The sequence below is a fragment of the Canis aureus genome, chromosome 13 (genome assembly GCF_053574225.1).
Source record: "Canis aureus isolate CA01 chromosome 13, VMU_Caureus_v.1.0, whole genome shotgun sequence".
Lineage (NCBI taxonomy): Eukaryota > Metazoa > Chordata > Mammalia > Carnivora > Canidae > Canis > Canis aureus.
In genome coordinates this window covers 47,961,702-47,985,497 of record NC_135623.1, presented here as the reverse complement: position 1 = coordinate 47,985,497, position 23,796 = coordinate 47,961,702, and the positions used below count along the sequence as shown (strand labels likewise).

General features: G+C 38.5%; 1 protein-coding gene and 1 long non-coding RNA gene across 6 annotated transcripts in view; both read right to left on the bottom strand.

Moving 5' to 3' along the window:
- Positions 1-23,796, bottom strand: part of LOC144282446 (uncharacterized) — a 139,822-nt gene that overhangs the window by 58,046 nt on the left and 57,980 nt on the right. The window lies entirely within an intron of this gene.
- Positions 3,969-7,740, bottom strand: LOC144281653 (uncharacterized). Its single transcript, XR_013350080.1, has 3 exons — positions 7,406-7,740; positions 5,688-5,756; positions 3,969-5,069 (listed from the first exon to the last, which is right to left on the bottom strand). It is a non-coding gene; the product is annotated as an uncharacterized LOC144281653 (long non-coding RNA).

Below are 23,796 nucleotides of genomic sequence, written 5' to 3'. Positions count from 1 at the left end.
AGCTGTTCTCCAGCTGACTTTCAAAACAGAAGTCTACACTAGTACTGGATTTTTGTTTTGTTTTGTTTTTAGTATTCTTGTAATCCCTCTTTTTTGGTCAAGGACCATTTGGTTGCAAATAATAGTATCCCATTCAAATTAGGGTAAGCCAAAAGTGGAATGTTTTTAAAATAATACAAGTGTAATTCATAGTATCCAAAGTCAGGAAGTCTTGTGAGAGGCCTCATGGGAGACTGGAATGAGGAACTGGAAAGTTGTCAGGAACCAAGATAGCTACTTTCTCTCTGTGTATATCTCTCTACAGACTCTGTGGTCTCTTGTCTCTGCTTTCCTTTGTTCATCTTCTTATTTCATTCCTCTCTTCAATTCAGATCTCCATGAACAGAAAAGAAAAATGTCTCCCAACCTAGTTCTACCTTTCTCTTTCAGCACCATTCAAGCCTGCATATCATTCCTGGGTCCCTATTTTCTTCTAGAAAATTGACTGGCCATGTTTGGATCATGTGTCCATCTCTAATCCAATCAACTGGGAGCAAGGCAAATCATGTGCCCTTTCTCCAGTGTGGGAAATGGGAGTAGGAGAGCTGGCTCAGAGAGAGGAATAAGCACGTCGATTAACTAAATTGGCTACTACATCTTCCTTATTTCACCCAGTTCTCTTTTCTGCTCAACTTACTGTCTTCACATTTCATCTTGCTGTATTTTCATTTCAGAATGTTCTCTTCTCATTATTCTCTGCTCTTATCTTTAAAAAGCCTGTGTCTATTTGCATCTTACTGTCAAACAATTTTCCATTTCCCATCAAAAAATAATTTTTGAAGATAATGATCTTCATCTTCTAATCCAACACAAAGAAATGTGTTCCTTTTCTCTGCCATAAATTTTCATAGGCCTAGAGGATTCTTCTTTTACAGAGTATATTTTCATAGTACTCAGAAGTATCTCTTTTCTTTTCCAAAGTAGAAGAGGCCTATACTTGATGTTTGCTAATAATAGGGTATGTGACTGGCACTTGTACCCACTCACAAAGGTTTGGAAGAGTCTCCTTATCAGAATACTTTGGGGTAGAGTGGAGGAGGGTGATATGAACAAATTCTGGCCCAAACACCACTATTTACCGGGCTATCTTCTGGTATTGCTCTAATGGACTGAATTTCTCCATCCTGGTGCCTTTATACTCTAAACTAATCAAGGGCTGAAAACTTCACAGTCCCCACCATGTACTTTACTATAAATTCCAGTAGATCAGAATCCTCAAGATAGTTTATCTTTAGTCTGTCACAGCTTCACACAGAGTATATAGTAGATGTTCAACAAAAGTTTGTTTTTGACCCTTCCTAAACTACAACTTTGATTATGTTATTTATCTTCCTGCCTATAGTGCATCCTTGAATGCAGAGAGAACTCGAGTTTCTCAGTTTGGAATTCCAAGTCCTTAATAAATTGGTCACTACTTCTCCCACTCTTAGGAGAGAAGTATCAACTGTATCCTCGTAGGTATCCTAATGGGTCAATATCAATCTACTTTCAATTCTACTATATACGATTCATTTTCACACTTTCATGTCTGTATTATCGTTTCCCCTGCCTCAAATCTTTCTCCCTCCTCTCTGCATGGTAAACTTTCATGGATCCTTCAAGACTCAGGTCCATCATAACCTCCAACATCTGGGGCAAATGTCAGAATTAGGCTCTCATCCTCTCTTCTCCCACAGCACCTGCATCTATGTTTCTATTAATGTACCTACTGCACCTTTCTGGAATCATTTTTTTTTTTTTTAGTTTTTACCTGTTTCCTAACTAGACTTGGAGCTATTTGGAAACAAGGACCAAGTATTTTTCATCTCCAGAGACCTAATTTCTACTTGGAACCAGGTAAGAACTCCATAAATGTTTGATGAATGAATCAATTAGTATCTAGATATTAAGCTTGAAGATATAAAACTAAAAATACATAGGCTAATAAAACAACATAAAGTCATTAGTTAAATGTTCATCAATTGCCTAGCCAATTATTCAGTGTTACATGATAAACTAACTTTCAAGAAGCTTTAGTGGTTAGAGAGCCTCTTAATCCTAATTCACAATAACACATCTGGGTCCATGAACACCAGCCAGCTGTTAATTATGTGCTCAAAGACAGGGAGGTAAACAAAACGTGTATTTATTGGCAAAGCTCTCAAACCTTCCCTTTATCACATGAACCAAGATAAAGTGAAATTTGCTAGGAGAGGATGAGGGAAACACTAATACCCTCTTCATGTGAATGATATTTGGAAGCTTACAAAGTGCTCCCACATCCCATGGAGTCCTTAAAGTAATCCTATGAGTTAATCAGAGTATCATAAATTTACTTTACAAATGTGGACACTCTTAAGGCTCAAGAGGTAAAAACCACTGTGCCAAAGCACTACTTGAAAGTAGTGCTCAAGCTCACATTTTCAACTCCTGTGTTTTTACATTAGGTGCTCATTTCACTTAATCAGTTAGCAGAGAACCTAAACAACAAGTACATTCAATAACTTGGTTCCAAGACAACAACAAAATCAATAACAATTTATTTGCTTTATAATATATATGCTATTCATAAGCTTTCACATTATTTCATTGGCCACAATAAAACAGCCCTGAACAGTAGGTTGGACAAATACTCTACTGCTTGTTTAGGGGATGCAAAGTCTGAGGTATAATAAGCCTAGGTGATTTCCCAGGTTATTCACAGTTAGTTGGTAACAAACCTAATTGCTGGTTATTTGTTCTATCCCTTGCTAACCAGTATCTTGATATATTTGAAAGGCTTAACAGTTTCTACAGAGCTAGTCCACTCTGTAGAAATCCGGAAAGACACATAAAAATAATTAGCTCAGGGTGAAGTAGCAGGTAAAGTGCCCTATGATACTGTCCCTTTTGTACTGATTCCTCAGGGAATATCCAAAATGGATCTGTCCTATTTCTGGTTGTGCTTTATTCAAAGTAGCTTGATGTGTGTGCATGTGGTGCGTTTCTACTTCCTATACCATTAATCTAGGGTAAATTTACGTAGGTCAACTTTTAGGGGATTTAAAAAAAAATTCTTATTTAAATTCAATTTAGTTAACATATAGTGTATTATTAGTTTCAAGGGTAAAATTTAGTGATTCATCAGTTGCACACAATACCCAGTGCTCATCACATCACGTGCCCTCATTAATGCCCATAACCCAGTTATCCCATCCCCCTACCCCCTCTCCCTTTCTGCAACCTTCAGTTCGTTTCCTATAACTAAGAGTCTCTTATGGTTTACTTCTCTCTCTGTTTTCATCTTGTTTTATTTTTCTTCCCCTTCCCCTATGTACATTTGTCTTATTTATTAAATTCCAAATATGAGTGAAATCATATGGTATTTTATTGAACTCTCTGACATTTCACTTAGCATAATATCCTCTGGTTCTATCCACATCATTGCAAATGCAAGATTTTATTCTTTCTGACAGCTGAGCAATATTCTATTATATATATATATATTTTTTTTTTGAATTGTGTAAATCCATACGTTTTCCTCAGTTGAACTCTAAACCTGGGATTTGGATACTTCTTCCTTCCCACATGAGCACATGTTCTCTCCCAATTTACATGCTTGCTACTGTGATTACACACACAAACCATTAATTAATATACACATGACTGCATAATCATCCCTTATACACACAAACCTTATTTACACACACACACACACACACACACACATACACACACCTTTTGATTTTATACTCCCCTTCCCCAGCAAGGAAACACATATATAAGTCATACACATATCCCTTTGGATAATGTCTCCTCTTGCTCATACCCTACCCCACACCCCTGTAACTAAACATACACATACAGATGTACTCACAAATGCCAAGTTTCACCATGTTCAAGAGTCATATCAACATTTATTTTTTAATTTTTTTAAAGATTTTATTTATTTACTCATGAGAGACACAGAGAGAGAGGCAGAGACACAGGCAGAGGGAGAAGCAGGATCCATGCAGGGAGCCAGATGTGGGACTCGATCTCAGGTCTCCAGGATCACACCCTGGGCTGAAGGCGGTGCTAAACCGCTGAGCCACCCGGGCTGCCCTCATATCAACTTTTAGGCCTTAAATATGCCTGGTAAATTCTTTGGACTTTACCCTGGGGACTGAGATTGCTGCTTGAGCAGGAAAAGAGGAAGGACTTTAAGAGTAGGGAGAAGGTAGGGCAGTACAATAAGATTGTAAATTGGAGACTTTCCTATTGATAAAGCCAAAGGCTTTTTATTTTATAGCCCCAATGAGGGCACCTATCTTCAAATATCTCCCTAATTTAAACATCACAACACGTTAGAAAATTCCCCCCAATGAGCTTAATTTGGACATCCTTAAGGATGCCCTTCTTTCACCTCCAGGAAAAGACCATATGGAGTACAGGAAAGAAAATTGAGTCCTGGAGACAGAGACCTAGGTTTGAAACCCAGATCTGCCCCATAAACTTTCTGTTTATGAGGTATCAGGTTCCCCATGTATAAAAAGATAATACTTAGTTCTGTGGTGACAATTAAGTGAGGTGTAACAACATATGTAAAGTACTCATAACAGTCACTGAGACATAGTTGGCTCTCAATGAATCGCAGGTTAAATGCTGTATTATACCTTAAACATATGTTACACAAAGTCAAGTTGTCTAAGGGGTAGATGTGGGGTGTTTTTGCAAAGAAATGGTATTTCAGCTGAATTCTTCATTGCAACATTAACAAAATTGGGAGGAGAAAAACAAAATTTGTATTCTTGATAAAAATTAGGCAAGTATTCAGGAATTTTTTACATGACACTTTGATTTCCAAATAGCTATATTCTTGCTTTGCAGGGAAAAGTTCAACTTAATGGCCCATATTTCCCAGCAAAGGTGACAAATGGGAACCAAGAATCTGGAGATGTGAGCTTTTTTCTAAAAAGGTAGTGACCTGTAGTCAGGTTGAGGATGGCAAGAGTATTCACAAGGCAAACTTGAGATACAGCCAGTGTGACTGTAGCCTTAGAATGCATTGTCCTCAATAGTTTTTATGTTGTCTGTAGAAAAATAAGAAAAAGATGTCTCAAAGATCAATTGATAACTTGAATGGCTCACACATCAGACTATCAGGCAGTTAGGTCTCTGTGACAGGGTGAGATATAAATTGGACTTGGAGTCAAATGTTTGGGAAACTTATAGAAGGTTTAGTTTCCCCACCTATAAAATGAGGTCAATATTCATACTCAGCTAATATCTTATCATAAGGATTAAATGAGATATTGAATGTCAGGTGCTTAGAAAAAGGCTTAGAACAACGGTAATTATTATTATTTTACAACCTCATGAATTTATTGTAAAGTAAAATAAATACACTGTAAAATATTATTTTTAGCTTTATAAAGCACATTTAATATCAGCTAGATATATTTTGAGTAGAGGGAGGGGTTCTTAACTCAAATGTTCACTTTCAGCCAAAGTGGACTTCTATAACATATTTTATTTTAATTAATTTATTTTTTGCATCTAAAAATCAGAACGTGGGGCATGCTCCTTCAACTTTCTACTCCTCTCCTGTTATATCACCCAGCTCTACTGGGCTTCGTTAAAGAGAACACTCCCACCCAGCCTCCACAAAATGTCAAAATGAAACATAATTTTACCCAGAAACTGCTTACCAGTGATATTTGCAAAACATTTGTGCTCATCTGTCAGACTTCTTAGTCAAACATGGCCATCCTACAGAGCTATAATAAATCATGAAATAAACCTTTCCATAAAACATTTAATAAAGCTGTAAAAGTTAAATAGCTCATAATAAGCAACCATATAAAAGCATGTAGCCCAGTTCTTGATCATTAACTTTCATTAGTGCTTGGAGGAAAACCCAGGCCATTCTTCTAAACTGCCCAGCTTACAGTGTGGAATTGAATCAAGGGTATTGTTCCTGGTATTCTCTCCACTTTGAAGCTAAAGGGATTACACAACTGTCTCATTGAATTGAGTCTAAGATGATCAGATTCTTCTCACTGAGGTAAAATTAATTTGTAAAGAGACTTACTGAATTTTTGGAATCCTGCACTAGGTGCAAGAAGAAAATGGAATTTTTTTGCTTATTTCTCTAAGTGTGATGTTAAGCAATAAGTGGATGTTGTTTTTGGCTCCTCAGCATTCAGTTCTCTTTCCTAACAGAGCCATATTTCCTTTCAGAGAGATTCCATTATATGGATCGTTGAGTTATCCCAAAAAACATGCTCTGTCTTTCCCCAGACAAAGATGAAGCATGTGATGGAGCTATGCTAATCAGACCTTGTCTCCCAGGACTGCAGTGAATCTGCTCAGAATGATAACACAGAAGGGAGGGAGGAAATAAACAGTTGGTGCTCACTGGTTGTCTCCCTTCATAGTTGCATCCTGATGGGTTTGTTCAATAGTTCCTGTTCTCCACCATCTAGTCTTGCTGATTTCTCTGCTCATCAGAGATCAATCTTCTAGCCCTCTCTTTGATTTTGAAGTACCCAATAAACTCCTTTTCTGCTCAAGTTTTCTAGAGTTGTTTGCCATTGCTTATGCTAAAGGATCTTGATTGCTATAGTGTCAAGTAATAACTATCATTGATTCCTATTTATTTTCAAAAACAGAAACACATGGTGCAGGGGAAACCACAAAAAGAAAGAATTACGCAATGATAATTTGTCTACCTCACTGTTCTCCTCATCCAAAAACAAAACAAAAAACAAAACAAAAAACAACCTAAGGTTTGTCTATTACAAATTATTTCTAAAAGAAATTAAATCAAATGGCTGCCAAACCTGCAGAAAATACAAAAGGAACACATAAAACTCATATCAAAAAATTCAACAGAGGAGGTATAGACCAGAAATTTCTATTCCAACACAAAATGATTTTAAATCCCCTAATAGCTGAGGACTTCATGTAAATATTTGCCTAATGGCCTGAAAGGCACTGAGAAGAAATGAAATCCCTGTGAGTTGAAACCTTATAGATTACAGTTGGTGGCTCCAAATTGTTTGAGGTTAAGAGGATTTATGATTTATAAAAGACTAGTATTGTTAGCCCTTGCATAAAACAGCTCCATCTCACAGGCTCATTTTTACCAGAAGCAGCTCTCTGGAGCCAAAATGATACACAAAATGGAACACTAGCTTCTATACTTTGTTCAAATCCCTTCGTCTTTCAGGCCAAGTTAATTTAAGTAAAAAAACTCAAAAACCTGGGAAGTGAGTTGGTATTTAATACAGTTCCATCAGATCTTTTCTTTCTCCTGAAATCTTACTCACTGAAGAAATCTTAATTAAGGAGAAGGCAGGGAAGTGGTCGAAATGCATAGGTGATGTATTAAATATCTGACAGACCATTTGCACACTGATCTCACCTGAGATCCAGGGTAGAGCATAAGGCTGTATGTAACTAGGCTCAAAGACAGCCTGAACCCATCACCACCGAATAACGGCTGCTGTCTTTTTAAAACTCCCGGAGGTTCACACTGTAGATTTCCTTCCAGTTTCCAGTGGTATGAGAGACACCGCCAGTATAAATCTTGTTGTCACAAAAGAACAAGTTATAGTATATATTCAACCACACACACACAAAAACTTTCAAATAACATTAAGTTAAACCCACAAAACCAAGGAGAGTCAGAAGCAAAGCTGAAACTCTGTCCTTAAGTCACCCCCATTGTGTTTAGATCTTGAAGAATACCAAACTCATCCTGAGTATCACCAGGGCTGCATCTATACAATATTAAGACAATAAGTCAAATTGGTTTAAAAAGAAGAAGAAGAAGAAGAAGAAGAAGAAGAAGAAGAAGAAGAAGCAGCAGCAGCAAAGCAAAGGAAAAGAAAAATAAGCGGGGGAGAGAAAAATCTTACAGTTCAAGTCTGGTTGACAAAGGGAATACAGATCAGTCTCCTTTTGTGAATTTTCATCTCAGTGTGTGGACCTAAACACCATGTCCACCCCCAGACAGATCAAATGCTGAAAGAAAAGGGAGATGAAGCTTAGTACCATTTGGAGGTTTCATCCATAGAATCCTAGGTTCTAAGCAAAGGTTTTTGTAAAACAAGTGGTACTGTTATTTGGCTTAAAAACGTATATCTTCTCTTAATACATTTATTAATCAAACCAAATCAAATAACTTGACTTAAATAGTCAGGAGGCCTGGTTATCCCTGGGAATCCATTCTGAAGACCTACAAGCATTAACAAATCTGAGACAGAAATGCTGGTTGTGAGGCAGAAAAGCCTGGTGGTTATGGGCCTGAGTCTGAAGTCAGAGAGACCTGAGTTTCAAGCTCATCTAGTAGTCGCTTGACAGCTGTGTAACTTGAGGCAGGAAGCTCACCTCTGAGTGGTGGATATTTTGAATATTAAATAAATAAAGTGACGCCTTATAGGGTTGCCTGGAGCACAGCCTACATCTGTGAGCATCAAACATTTCCAAAGAGAAAAAACAAGACAAGGCCTCTTTAAGATCAAGATTGGAGGATGTTGAAGGTTTCTAGATGCAGAAGGAATTTGCTTTCATTACATGGAAAGTGACTTTCACATAGGGAAAAGGCTGCAAAAGTGAATCATTCATTCCACAAATACGCCGACTATGTGGCATCAGGGAATCCAAAGATGAACAAGATAGAAATGGTCCCTGCCCTCCAGAAAATAACAGTCTAGAGGGTGTGTACCCACAGAAATGGGCATTTACAGCAAGGGTCCCCATCTCACACAATGCCCACGTGCCCCCAACAACTCCACCAGAAACCACACCAGACCCCTCCTTGGCTCACACACCACTTCCTGCCAATCCAGGCAGAGGACTTGGAATCTCTGACTTGGGTCTTCCTGGCCCATAAGAGTTTCAAAAGATGAGCAAACAGCTTCTAGCTAACGACTGAACCTTAGAACTTGACCTGTCCTAGGCTACTGTTAGAAACTGAGTTATGTGTCAAAATTGGTATGTGGAAGTCCTAACCCCCAATTCTTTATGCTGTGTATTTAAAGGTAGGAGCCTTTACAGGAGTGACTAAGTTAAAATGAGGCCATTTTAGGGTAGGCCCTAATCCAATCCAACTGGTATACTTATAAGAGAATATCTGGACATCCAAAAAGAGATGGCAAGGATGCACATCCACAAAACATCATGTGAGGACACAGTGAGAGGACTGCTACCTTCAAGCCATGGAGATAGGCCTCAGGAGAAACTAAACATGCCAAAGTCTTGATCTTTGACTTCTAGTCTCCGGAACCATAGGAAAATAAATTTCTGTTGTTTGAGCTACCCAACTCAAACTTCTGTTGCTATTTTGTTATGGCAGCCCCAGAAAACTAATATAGTTGCTCTCCTAGGTGGCTGCAGGAGAGAATAGGAGACTTTGTGCCCAAGAGTGGACAGAAGTATATTGAGTGAATGACAAAGGGTGTGGACTCTACTTTTACATTTTTTAATTTTTTTTTATTTAAAATCAATTTAGTTAACATATGGTGTATTAATAGTTTCAGGGGTAGAATTTAGTGTTTCATCAGTTGTTTATAACACCCAGTGCTCATTCCATCACATGCCCTCCTTCATATGCATCACCCAGTTACCCCATCCCTCCCCACTGTTCCAGCAACCCTCAGTTTATTCTCTATCATTAAGAGTCTCTTATGGTTTGCCTCCCTCTCTGTTTTATCTTATTTTTCCTTCCCTTTCCCTATGTTCATCTGTTTTATTTCTTAAATTCCACATGAGAGTGAAATCATATGGTATTTGTCTTTGACTTATTTGCTTAGCATAATACCCCCTAGTTTTATATGCTATATATATATAATATTATACATATATATACACAAATAGTTATATACACATAATGTAATATTACTCAGCCGTCAAAAAATGAAAACTTGCCATTTTGATGTTACTTTTAAAAGAATGTGATACATAGTGAAATGGGTAATCTCTCTAGAAAGATTTTCTCGATAAAGGTATGTCAAACATCACTTTTACCCACCAAGCACCTACTCACACATAATTACCAACAATAGGTTCAATGGGCCATTTTCCCAATCAAGTGAGCCTAGCCAGGAGACTGCAACAGAATAATGTTAGGCACATAATAATAATGGCCTGTATGTTATTGAGCGTATACCACATACAGCTACTGCCCTAAGCACTTTACATGTATTAACAAATTTAATCTTCACCATGAGCTATGCATTAGTTCCCTGTGCCTGCTTTACCAAATTACCACAAACTGGGTGGCTTAGAGCAACAGAAATGTATTCTCTCCCACTTCTCACGTCAATAGACTGTACTAAAGACTGGAAGTCCAAAATTAAGGAATTGGCAGAGTGATACTCCCTCTTAAATCTGTAGGATAGAGTCTTTATGTGCCTCTTCTTCGAGCTTCTGGTGGGGGGTGGTAGGCTTGGCATTGGTGGCTTGCAGGTGCATCATTCCAACCTTATCCCCATCATGACACGGTGTCCCCTGTGTGTTTGTTTTCTTATAAGAATACCACTCATTAGATTAAGGCCCACTCGATTCCAGGATCGTCTCATCTTAATGTGACCTGCAAAGACCGTATTTCCAAATAATGTTACAGTGGTGAAGTTACAGGTAAATGTGAATTTGGAGGGATGCTATTCAAGCCAGCAGAGGTAGGAACAGTTATTGTGACATCAGTTTTTGAGATTAAAAGACCTGAGCACAGGGATGAAATAATTTCCCAGGTTTGTCCAGATAATCAATGGCAGAGCCCAGATGAAGCTCCAAAGCCCATGTCAACAGCTTTGCTATGCTGCCTCTCAAAAAGTATTTCCTAAATGAATTAATAAAATGGTCACAGATGGCTGAATGCCAGCATGCTTGATCATGTTGCCCTAGTTTCCCTCCTTAGCATCCCTCTCTGAGACCACTGCACCAGCCTCACAAGTAATGTCCCTCATGAGTAATATCCCTGTTTCTACCTTCTCCTTTCTCAAGTCCACCCTCCATGTGACCTACAGAGTTGAGTTTTCACAACACAGATCTGATTATCGACATTGAAAAGATCTTATTTACAGTTCTTAAAAATTGAAATTTGTAACTTAGCACAGCAGCCAATGCTCTTCACACATCAGACGAAAAGCTCTACATGCACAGGGATCGCATCCATTTTTGCTCACCCCTGCATCCTTAACAATACACACAGGGCCCTAGTACTGAGCAGGCCCTCAAAAGTCATTGTTAAGTGAATGGAAAGATGAATGAATGAACAAATGCTCTGAACCAACCTACATTTCTAGCCTCAATCCTGCTGCTTTACCGAAAACCACTCCCCACAACTTAGACCTTCTCACCACCCATTTGTCTTTCCAGTGTTGTAGAAATACTTAGTAGCTCATATCATGAACAGAACTGATGTACCCATGTGCTTTTATTTACACTGTTCCTTGTGCCAGCTGTATCCTAATCACCCTCAGGGCCCAGCTCAAACCTCCCCCTCCCTTTAGGTACATTTAGACCACACACATACATACATCCCACACACACAAAGCACTTCGACTCACGAGGGTACCATCGAACTTTGCAATATCACCAACACTGCATTTGGTTTGCTCTACGACATCTAGTTGTAAAAGTTTTCTTCCTGTCTCCACTCTTGAGAGGTCCTTGGGGGCAGGGTGTTTGTCTTCTCCATTTTATATAATGAGTGTCTAGCATGGTGCTTATCAGAGTGGACACTCGATAAATGTTTGCTGGATAAATGACTGAATAAATAGTCTACTGTCAATGTGTGCATAAACACAGCTTTTTTAATAAATTTATTTTTTATTGGTGTTCAATTTGCCAACATATAGAATAATACCCAGTGCTCATCCCGTCAAGTGCCCATCACCCAGTAACCCCCCAGCCCCCACTCACCTCCCCATCCACCACCCCTAGTTCATTTCCCAGAGTTAGGAGTCTTTCATGTTCTGTCTCCCTTTCTGATATTTCCCACTCATTTTTCTCCTTTCCCCTTTATTCCCTTTCACTATTTTTTATATTCCTCAAATGAATGAGACCATAAAATGTTTGTCCTTCTCCGATTGACTTATTTCACTCAGCATCCATCCATGTTGAAGCAAATGGTGGGTATTTGTCGTTTCTAATGGCTGAGTAATATTCCATTGTATACATAGACCACAGCTTCTTTATCCATTCATCTTTTGATGGACACCGAGGCTCACAGCTTTTAATTCTATTTTTACTAAGGTTTGACTGTGTACATACAGAATCCCAAATTATGAGGAAACTTCTTGGCTCTCAAAACTACCCAAGCACAGAGTCACACAGCTAAGGGAAGACTGAAGCTGAAATTTGTGATTCAAAAACAGATTTCCTAGGGGCAAACTTATGAATATGCACTGGACACCCCTGCCACTCCCTGGATTCCTATTTGCCTATGTGATGGGTGAATGAGATGGAGAGATGAGGAAACTGACAATGTGATTCCAGCACCAAGGACTGCTTTTACATTATTGACATAGCTTTATAGCCTTGTTGTTTTTAATCAATTACATGTGGATTCCACTTCTGTTCATTAATAAGCCTATTTGGTCCTTTCTTATTTAATGTAATTATGGGGATGGTGTGGTATGGAGGTTGAGATCATGGAATAGAAATCAGAGAAACCAAACAGGTTCTAGTGTTCCCCCCCCCCCATCTTTAATATGTATATGAACATGTAGGGGCCCCCGGGTGGCTCAGTCAGTTAAGTGTCCGCCTTCAGCTCAGGTCATGATGTCGGGGTCCTGGGATCGAGCCCTGCATCAGTCTCCCCACTCAATGGGGAGTCTGCCTGTCCCTCTCCCTCTGCCTCTGTCCCTCCCCCTACTCATGTTCTCTCTCTCTCAAATAAATGAATAAATAATCTTTAAAAATATGTATATGAGCACGGAGACATGTACATATGCATGTGTCTTGGCCACCCATCCTCCTCTTTTCACCAAGTCCTTTCATTTCCCTGATCTCCTTCACAGCAAGACTCTCTCAACTTATTTACATATATTTATATGGGCACTCCACTTCCTCAGTACACATTCTTTCCAGAACCACAATTAGGCTGCTGTCCCTTCACCCTGAGGCCACTCATATCAAGTTCAACACTGTCCTGTGGTCACTAACATGTCCTTATATTACTTGACTTTTCAGCAATAATCTCTACATAAGGACCACCTCCTTATTTGAAATATTTATCTTCTCTGTTGCCTGTTGTTAACTACACTTTCTCCTAGTTTCATCCCCTCCCTGTCACCTCCCAGGCTGTCCACCTGACCTTGAAATCCTGGTGCACCTTAGAACTCTAGCTTGCCTTTCTTTGTCTTTCTGTTTGTCTCTCTGCCATTGGGTCCTGTCCGGTGGTCTTAATGCCATATGTACACTCACAACCCTGCCCATCCTGGGCTTTGTCTCTGGCATCTCCCTCCTCTAACAGTCCCCTTTCCAGGAAGAGAGTGTAGAAGAGAAGTAAGCATGGGTCTCATACAGTCAGAGTACCTGGCTTGGAATCCTTACTTGGCATTTACTTGTTTCAGGACTTTGGAAATTTAAGGACTTGTTTCCTCATCTATGAAATAGGAATAATGCCTCATTGGTATTCTTTTAAAGATTAAATGAGTTGATGCATTTAAGGAATATATAACAGTTCCAAGAACATGGTAGACACGCAATAAATTACAGCAATTACTATCACCAGTAGTAGCAATAGGAGTGTCTTCTCCTAGATGTTAAAGACTCATCTCAGAGTTAATGTTCCTAAAATAGAACTCTAGATTCTCCTTTAAAAACTCATTTCTACTTATGTCCCTATTATAATACTTTATCTTATTTTCTTTATATAAAACTTACTACTATCTGAAATCTCCTTATGTGTATCTTTACTGTTTACTGTCTGCCCCAACTGTCTGTCTTGTTCACTGCTGTGATTCCATCACCTCAAACAGTGACTTGTATTAATACATGGTAGGTTCTCAATACATAGCTGCTAGATGAATGGATTGGTGAATGATTGACAAACAATTTGACTTGGGCTTGGTACCTACACCTAACATTTACTAGCTATGGGACATTAAGAAAACATTCAACTCTTATGAGATTAGTTTGCTCACCTGTTAACTATTTAAGAGAGTTATTATGAGGGTTAATTGCACTTAACATGTTTAGCACAGTGTGCAGCTCAGAGTAATTCTTTTTCATTATGTGGTAATTAAAAAAATGAAAATAATCATTTGTAGGAACCATAGAATGGTCATTAAAAGTGGTTGGAATCTAAGGAATGTGAAGCAAGATATTGCCAGAAAATAAAAAGTGTGTAGTATACAGAATCATAGACTTTTAGAACTAGAAGGAATCTTTAAGAAGAAACCTTTTTATGCATTTCATGAATATACAGATGTGCAAACTGATGTCTGAATAACTAGGTTATTTGTCCAAGATCACAAACCTAGAAATAGAACTAAATTCAGGTCCCCTTAATTCCAAGTCCATTAAACATGATACAGTGTCTTACCTTTTCCCAATTATTTTGGTTTGACAATCTACATGAACATACCTCATAGATGAGCTTCAGATGAGCTTCAGGTTGAATTGCTTTTCATGTAAGAATAAATTATTACTATTTGAAAAGTATTTCCATTGCTGGCAAGATGTGAAAAGACATACAGATGTGAACGTATACATGCACAATATTTCTCTCTCTCTCATTTCTCCATTCATTCTTTGGTCTCCTACTATATGTTCCATTCTGTACTTGATGTGGAAGAAAACAAGTGGAAGGCACAATCCCAACTTTCAAGGAGTTTTATGCACAATTATTCATGCTGGTTACTCAACAAATTCAGTGGGCTACCCAACCAATAAATGTTGAGACTTTGCTCTCTGCCAGATACTTCGTTAGGTTCCAGAAATGCAATGAGGGGTTAGAGTGAGCCTAGGCTACTGTAACAAAGAGAACCAAAATAATTCAGTGGTTTGAAAAAGACTGAAGTGAATTTCTTTCTCATATAACAGTTTGAGGTAAGGTACAGGTTGATGGGTAGTTCTACTCCATTTGGTCATTTGGAGACTCAGGTGCCTTCCCTTGTCTCTGCCATTCTCTGAGGCTTTGCCTTGTGTCCTCTGTACAGTGGACACTGGGTCACAATTGATTCCAGCTAACAAGAACAGAAAGGGAAAATAAAAATGCCCATATTCTATTCGTAGAAACTTAATCATGTGGTCACAACAACTACAAAAGAAGCTGGGCAATGTAGGTGTTGAATCATAGTCGTGTGCCTGGCTATAGTGCTATCATTGTGCAGAACAGGAGGAAAGATTTGCAAAGACAGCTAGCTATCCTGGCCTTCCAGTATCCCCACCTGGAGACAGAAAATAATCAAATCATCACAAACTATGATAAACATCATGAAGGAAACATATGAGAGCATAGAATGGGGAGACTAACCTGGTCAAGTCCAGAGCATTCAGGAAGCACCAATAGCCTATGGCGAGGGGAGGGGTTTAATATTCTGGAGCCAGTCAGAACATTCAGATTTCAATCTTAGCTCTAGAACTTTCTAGCTGCATAATCTTGAATGAGTTTTTTTTTTTTACCTCTTGTGCTTTAGTTTCCTCATTTGTAAAATAAGATTGAGTGATAATTATTTATTTAATAATATAACAAATTATCATACCTTATTATATTATTATAATATCATGATTTTATTATTATTATTGTATGCTATAATTATCATTACCATTATTATTATTATATAGTAAGTTTCTTTGGTATGAAGATCAATTGATCTTGTAAGTGCTAAACTACAGACATGTACTAAGTGCTAAACTACAGACATGTAAGTGCTAAACTACAGACATGTACTAAGTACAGCTATTGCTCCCCACTGGTTTGGGGGAACATACATTAGGAGGTCAGGAATTTAGCAAGTGGTAATCTAGATGAGTTACCTAGTGTTAAGTACTTAGCATTTTCTGGCAAAAGCACAGGCATGTCTTATGCTAAATAATCCAAGAGTTTCTGTTTTTATATTTTAGTCTGTTAAAACACCCCACCCTGACTAAATGTGCCCTATATGTTGAGTGAGGAGAACTGTTTAATTAGTAAATCTCTGAGCTGTTGCCACCTGAGTAGGTACAAATAATGTTATCCGTACAATAGAGATTTGTTTGACAAGTATCAAGGAGCTGTAGATAAGAATCTCTATCCATACACTCAGGTGAAGATTCCTATTCCTTTGTGCCTATTGCCTTGTGTTTAGAAATAAACTAATTTTAGTTCTAAGTCCCCATCACACTGTGCAGTTAGGACATTCAACCACGGTCACTTTTTCTTTTTTTTCTTAAAGAATTAATTTATTTATTCATGAGAGACACACAGAAAGAGAAAGAGAGGCAGAGACACAGGCAGAGGGAGAAGCAGGCTCCATGCAGAGTCCGATGTGGGACTCGATCCGGAGACTCCAGGATCACGCCCTGGGCCAAAGACAGGTGCTAAACCGCTAAGGCCACCCAGAGATCCCCCAACCACGGTCATTTTGGGGTCTCCTCTCACATCTGGCACTAGATAAGCCCTGGGGTCTTAAGTAGCATCCTGAAACAGAGAAGCCCTTTTATTTATCAATCACGGTAGAGACCAATCCACTTTGTAATTTGTGTTTTTTCTATTCAGATGGTTCCCTCAGGCCATGAGATTATGATGTGCCTCTGGGGAATTCAGTGTTTACTCTTGGCCTCCGCTGCCACTACTCCCTCCGGGACCCAGTCACCTCCTTGAAGCACTGCCAGGGAGGGATGGTGAGGAGAAGGATGTTGTCCTCTGCTCACAGAAACCACAAACATCTGACCCTTTCTACTGTCTGAAAATTATTATTTTTTTTTTTAGTGTGGGAGAATCTCACCTTCATGGTTCCCCCAGGGCCATTCTTTATCTCCTCAAACTCTCTAGACTACAGCTTTAGAAAATTTCCTCAATGGCATGGAATTTTGAAAACGAAAGCCAAAAAAGGCAATTGTTTACATTCTTTGTTCTCCGCCATAAAACTCCCTGAGAAAGGGAAGCAAGATTCCTCAGTCTGCTTAATTGGGGGACAGCAAAAGAGAAAACTCAGGAAGAAAGATGTATAGAAAATCATCTCGCTACCTTAATACCTGTGTTTCTTCTGTCTAACTGAGGGAACATTTTCATCAGAAACTCTTCCAAAATTTCTCACTCAGAGCTTAACCTTTTTTTTTTTTTGCCCTGAGACATCAGAACAAAGTGCACAACTCTAGCGGCAGCAGGCTGAATACCACAAGAGATGGGGAGATGCTTAAGTGCAAAGTGTGTATGTGTGTGTATTTTAGTTTGTGCTCATTTATTTCCATTAGCAGTTGAATTTGTTATCAATGATTAAAATTCTGGAGTTTTCACATTTATTTAAGATGTCTGGGATTTCATTTGGAGGACAAAAACAGGACTCTCAAAATAGTGAACCTGTATTGCCAAATGGCAACCCTGAGACTGAGTTGTGGCACCTCCTTTAGAAGGAACACATGCCCTCTGGTTTCCCACAGAACCCAATATTTCTAACTCCCTAAAATCTAGATGTGGTGCCAGATGCCAGGTATCATCATAATTGTGATATCATTTTCTAACTGTAGAATTAAGAAGGAAATAACTATTTTATGGGCTCCCGATCCATGTAGAGAAATTAAAGATAGACAGGAGGGCATCTTTGCTTTAGGAAAAGTGGGAATGAAGATATTTCCTCGTGCAAATGAAAAATATTCCTACTTGTTTAATATGCACATGAAGTGTGTCTGGGCCTAAGGGTACAACTTAGGAATAGGTTGCCAAATAAGATATAAAATAAAATTTGAATCTCATATGAATAATGGAATTTTTTTCCTTAGTGTAAGTATGTCTTAAATATTGCATGAGATAGACTTGAAAAATTCATGGTTTTTCTAAAACTTCAATGTAACTGGGAATCCTGGGTTTATTTATTAAATCCAACAATCCTATTTATGAGGACATTAGAAAACAAAAATGTCTCCTCATTCCCCTTGCCTGTCTCATTCACTTTCTGCAGTGGTGTGTAGGGGAAGGAGAAAAAAAGGACCTAGAAGGAAAGGAGCTGTCAAAGAACATTTGGCAGAGTGCTGGAGAAAAAAAACCTCTTTAAATGTAGACAGTACAGACACTATTTCAAATCTAGATATGGACTTTGAACAAGTGCAGATGAAGAGAATGAGGCTTCTCTTTCCAATAGAGACCATGGATTAGAGGGAATGAGCCTTGTATGTAAACATCAGAGACCGTAAGAACACCAAGTCCCCAGACAGGACAGCAGAAAATGGGAAATTAAAGGAAAAACACATCTGGACCAGATCAGAACAGAGACAATTCCTTGGCCACACTTAGCCAAGAGATTTTAGCAAATTCTTCGTGAGGAGCAATTAAAAAATTGATAGTCTCCATGGTCACATATGATTAAGTTTATATTAATTGTTATGTAAACTAGATGTGGTCTCCACTTCAAAGAACATGTTAATTCATACTCAATCCAACCTGAGTTAAAAAATTACTTTATAGGGACTTTTTTAGATAGATTTCTAGGTTGGATGTATCTGAATTCTACCTGAGTACTCTAGCCAAGACTTGAGTTTCTAGATGATTAATACTTGGAAAATGATTTTCCTGACAGAGGCTGAATAAGAAATTGATTCCTGGGGGGCCTGGGTAACTCGGTTAAGCATCCAATTTTTGGTTTCAGCTTAGATCGTGATCTCAGGGTTGTGGAATCAGATCCCATGTCAGGCTCTGCACTCAGCACGGAATCTGCTTGACATTCTTTTCCTCTTCCTCTACCTCTCTCTCTCTCTCAAACAAAATAATTTTTTTTTAAAAGGAAATTTATTCCTGTCTTGAAGTGTGGAATGAGAATTTGGAGATAAGAATGAGAGCACCCCTGCCATCCTGTGACCTATCATTGAGAGGGTAGAGAAAGACATGTGAATAAATTGTTCCATAGAATGTGTTGTCTGTGATAGAGGTAGGTGAGGATGCTACAGGGGAGGGAATTCTGTTGGTTTGAGACATTCTTGGAAGGCTTTCTTTAAGAGGTAATAACTGAGTGGAATTTTCAAGAATAAGTTGAAGGTGAGGTGAGAAAAGTGCATTCAAGCAGGAGCAAACCCAGAGGCCAGGAGGGCCCTCATGTTGCCAAAAAAGTAATTGATTAACTGGCAAGTGCCTGGGGGGGGGGGGGGGGGGGGAGTTGGAGAAGTGAGAGATAAGGCTGGAGAAACAGGTAAGAGCAGATCACTAAAGCCTTGTGTGACCATGCTCAGGAGCTCAAGCTTTCTTTTATAATCACTACCAAGTTCCCGAAGCATTTTAAGTAGGAGTGACAAGTTCTAATGTGAGCTTTAAGTCACCTGTAAGGGAAGGGCAACCACAACAACTGCAGTGAAACCACTTACAAGATTATTGCAAAAGTCAAAGTGAAGGTTGAACAGGGTTTAAACTACAGCAGCAAGAAAGAAATAGAAGGAATGAACATATTTAATACATAACATGGAGATAAAACTAATAGGATGTAGCAACTGATTGAACAGGAGAATATGAGGAGTCTTGGATAAGATAAAAAAGCCAAGGATGACTTCCAGCTTGGATGACTGGGTGATGCCAACCAAAATAGGGAATACCAGGGAGGAAAGAAGATGAATTTGGCCTTGAATATGCCAAGTTTTTAGATGCCTGTGGAATATCCAGATGGAGATAATACAGGAAGTGGTGCTGTTTTTAAGACCTTCAAAGTCCCAGGCACTCTTATTTCTGGAAGCCCCATCCCACATCATAACAAACATATTAAAATTTACCCACATCCTGCATTAAATTTAACTTTTGCAATAAAAAATTTGAGAGGGTTTTTATAATTTTTATAATTTTGATTTTTGAAATTATTTGCAATACATTTAATTTTTGTTATGATTTTTTCAATTGTTTACAAATTGAACATTGTAAAAAATAAGTTTACTTTTGTAGTGAAATTAACAAAATGTTATGCTTTCAAAAACATTTATTAATTCAACTTTCTCAGGGTTGTCTTAATATTTTTGGAGTTTATTATTCATTTATTTAGGTTTCACAGGTCTTAGTAGGCCTGGAGTCTGTAAGACTCCAGCATGAAGCCCATCACACCTGATATAAAACTACCCAGTGAGAAGACAATTGAACATATTAGTCTGATGCTCAAGAAAGATATAGTTTTATGAAAAAAATTATATGTACATTCTAAGAGTGAATTTAATTGTCTCAAGAAAACATATAAGTTGATAAAAGAACTGGACAAAAGAAAAGAAGATCACCAACATCTAAGAAAAGGTAAGAGGAACAAGGATTTCACAATGGAGATGTCTAAAATGGTAAGAAAGTTCAGAAGAGAATGAGAGCAGAGAACCAAGGTGCAAAAAATATTAGAGACCTCAGTTGATCATTGAAGTGGTGACAAAGGAAGTGGAGTGACCATCCAATAAAACAGAAACCGAAAGTGTTTAGAGACTGGGTTATTGATCTTAGCTAATGTTATTGATCTTAGCTAAGGGAAGCTACCAGATCTTAGAGAAAACATCTGCAAGACTGAAAGTGAAAAAAACTATAGAGGTTGGGAAGGTTAAGAAATGAAAGGCAGACGAGAATGTAGAAGTAATAATCATGGAAATTGATACAAAATAGGACAAAGAAAGATAGGCCAATAGTTGGAGTGAGACATTGCCCAAATGAGATAGTGTTTGTTTAAATTAGGAAGTTTTTAAGCACTCTTCTGAGCCCAGAAGAACTGTCCAAGACAGGTGGAGGTATTAGAGTCCATAGAGAAAGGATGAATTGGTGGAACAATGGCCTGGAAGAACAAGCAGAGTGGAGCAAGAGGGATGTCTCACCTCCTGGTGATGAATATAGACCTGCTCATTGTTTGGACTTCAGTATATATTCGTTTGTACCATTATTTCTCTATTTCTGAATGTGTCCTCTCTCCCAACAGGACCATGCAGCCCAGAATGCTGGGCTATCTCTTAACCCAACCCTTTGCTTCTTTTCTACTACATTTGGAGCAAAGAACTGGATTAAGGGACAGCTCTTTTCTGGGCTGCATGGTAAAAGGACATTAGGGATCATGTACAAAGTTCTCTTTCAGTTTTTTTTTTTTTTAAGAAGAAATTTCAAAGAATATATGTTTATGTTTTCTAAGAACATAATAGTGGAAAAGATTCTCCTGGTTCCAGGGGCAAGAGTCTTTCCAGTAATTCACATAATTAGGAGAGGAAGACGAGAGGAGAAAGAAGTAGACGGTCTATAACCTAAGAGAAACTGAATTCCTCTTTCTAATCAGTTACATATCAATCATCTGTAATTTTATCCAAACCCTGCTTGGCTCAATTTATTACATTCATCCACTCAACAAAAATGTGTGTGGGCTTGGCACCAAGGCTGAGGTTCCTATGCAAAGTGACAGATTCTGAATCATTATTCAATGTATAGCACTGCTCTCTCTTTCTTGCCCTGAAATACTTCTTTCCAATGTCGACGGGTGCCCCACTGCTCAACAGTTCTAGGATTTGATGAACAATTCTCTGCTGACCCTTTCTCAAGCTTTCCCTCCCCACCACAGAACAGATACAAATACAGTTCACTTTGAAAACTCTGGGGTTGGCTCTGGAATGGAAGTGGGTTTGGATTGGTTGTGTGGCGTGAGCTGCAGAAGATGAGAAATGAGCATACTGACGTGATCTCCTATTAGTCAAAAAAATTCTAAGAAACTGTTCCCAAAGAGAGGCGGTAAGAGGATTTTTTCTCCTCTATTAGACTTATATAACTCGTAAAATAACAGGCTGCCATTTTAGAATAGTTGGTGTTGGCATGCTGTTGTGAAAATTACATGAAACTATTCTTTTTAGAAAATATTACTTCAGGTTTTAGGTTAAAGCTTGATGCCAAACAAAGATGAGTAGTTGGTCTACACAATTATCGCCTTTTTCTTAGAAGTAAGGGCAAAACCTCAAAACATGCCACAGCAGAAAAGCTATTTCTGTCACTGGCTAACAATTGAAGGACATCTATAAACTTTTGGAAATTAATATCCCCCAGGAAAATCTACTTGACAAAAGTCACAAGGAAGTTATTAACTAGAGTTAAGTCACTGACAAGAGATATTATTGATGATCTCATCAAAATTTCAAGTGCATTTAACTATCACATTATGAGCGTTATTATTGACGATTCAGAGAATATTAAAATATCCTACAGTAGTTACTTGGCTAGAGATCAAATGAAAAAAGATGAAAAGCTTAAGTTCTAGGTAATTCCATAATTCTTTAGGCTTCGCAAAATTAAAAAGTTAGAGTCATTAGCCTTTCTGTCTCCCTCTCCCCCAAATCTACTGATTGCTAATACAGTTGGTTCCTTTTAATTGTTAATTGTTCTCTGTTTCTCTTCCAAATGCTGACACAGGCAGGATGAAAGTCAGAAAAATCCTCCAAGCTTTGGTTTTCCAAAAGCAGCTCAGGAAGCTTAGTTTATTTTCAAATTGGAAGAGACACTTTCAAGTACACTGGGTCTTTAATTGCCATCCCTCAAAGACATTTTCCACAAGGGAAACAAGCATTCTCCTTCCCACTCAGTTCTCCTTCCCTGAGATCTTGACCAAACTTTCAAGTTGACACCAGGTTAAACTCCATGCTTGCCTTTATTAATGTCCTCCACAAATGCTAGAGCTTGACCAAGCACTGATGTAGGGTAATAACGTAGATAGAGAAAAATATAAATTCTTTAAACCCCCTTTTCAAAAATATTTTGTATGGTTTTGCTAAATCATAAGTTTATCTAGTTACCTAAGACAATCTTCTCCTCACTTCAGAGCCCCTAGTTCAGGAAACATTTAATGAGTTTTTATTACTTATGTAGCTCTATGCCAGGACCTGGAGAGACAAAGGTAAATGTGAGATGGTTCCTAGCATTCAAGAAGATCCAGAAATAAAAGCAGGCCATTCGATGCTATATCCATGTATGATATATACACATGGTATTCCAGGAAGTCTGGGGGGTGGAGAAGAGTAGAATACTAACCTAGCGTGGAAGAAATGAAGGAGAGTCCAAGGAAAGCAACTTGAAGGGGATAACATGAACCCTATGATGAATCTGGAAGAATGAGAAGGAATTAGCAAGAAAGGAAATGGGGGCAGCTGGATGGCTTAGTTGGTTGACTGTCTGCCTTCAGTTCAGGTCATATCTCGGGTCCTGGGATTGAGCCCCAGGTTAGGTTTCCTGCTCAGAGTGCAGCCTGCTTCTTCCTGTCCCTCAGCCACTCCCCCCAACTCATGCTTTCTCTCTTGCTCTCTCTCTCTCAAATAAACAAAACAAACAAAGAAATGTTTGATAAAAAAGAAGATGAAGGAAGGAAGCTTGCACTCAGTGTCTACAAAGGCTGGGTTCTTTACACATAGTTTTCCATGAAATTCATTCAACAACCATTGGAAACAGTACTGTGTTCTCCTATATGTAGATAAGGGCAACTGAGGTTCAAAGAGAGTATATAACCTGCAAATGGCCAATTTGGGATTCTAACCTCACCCTCATAACCACTATAGTCTTCCTCTCTGATGTTAAGCCTCTGTTCTTGCTCCCTATGTCCACCATTCTGTTTTCTGAAGAACTTTTAGACAATTCCTATACAAACACAGACTTGGCAATTCACCTGCTATAGTTTGCCTCTCCCAGTGTTCTGTAAG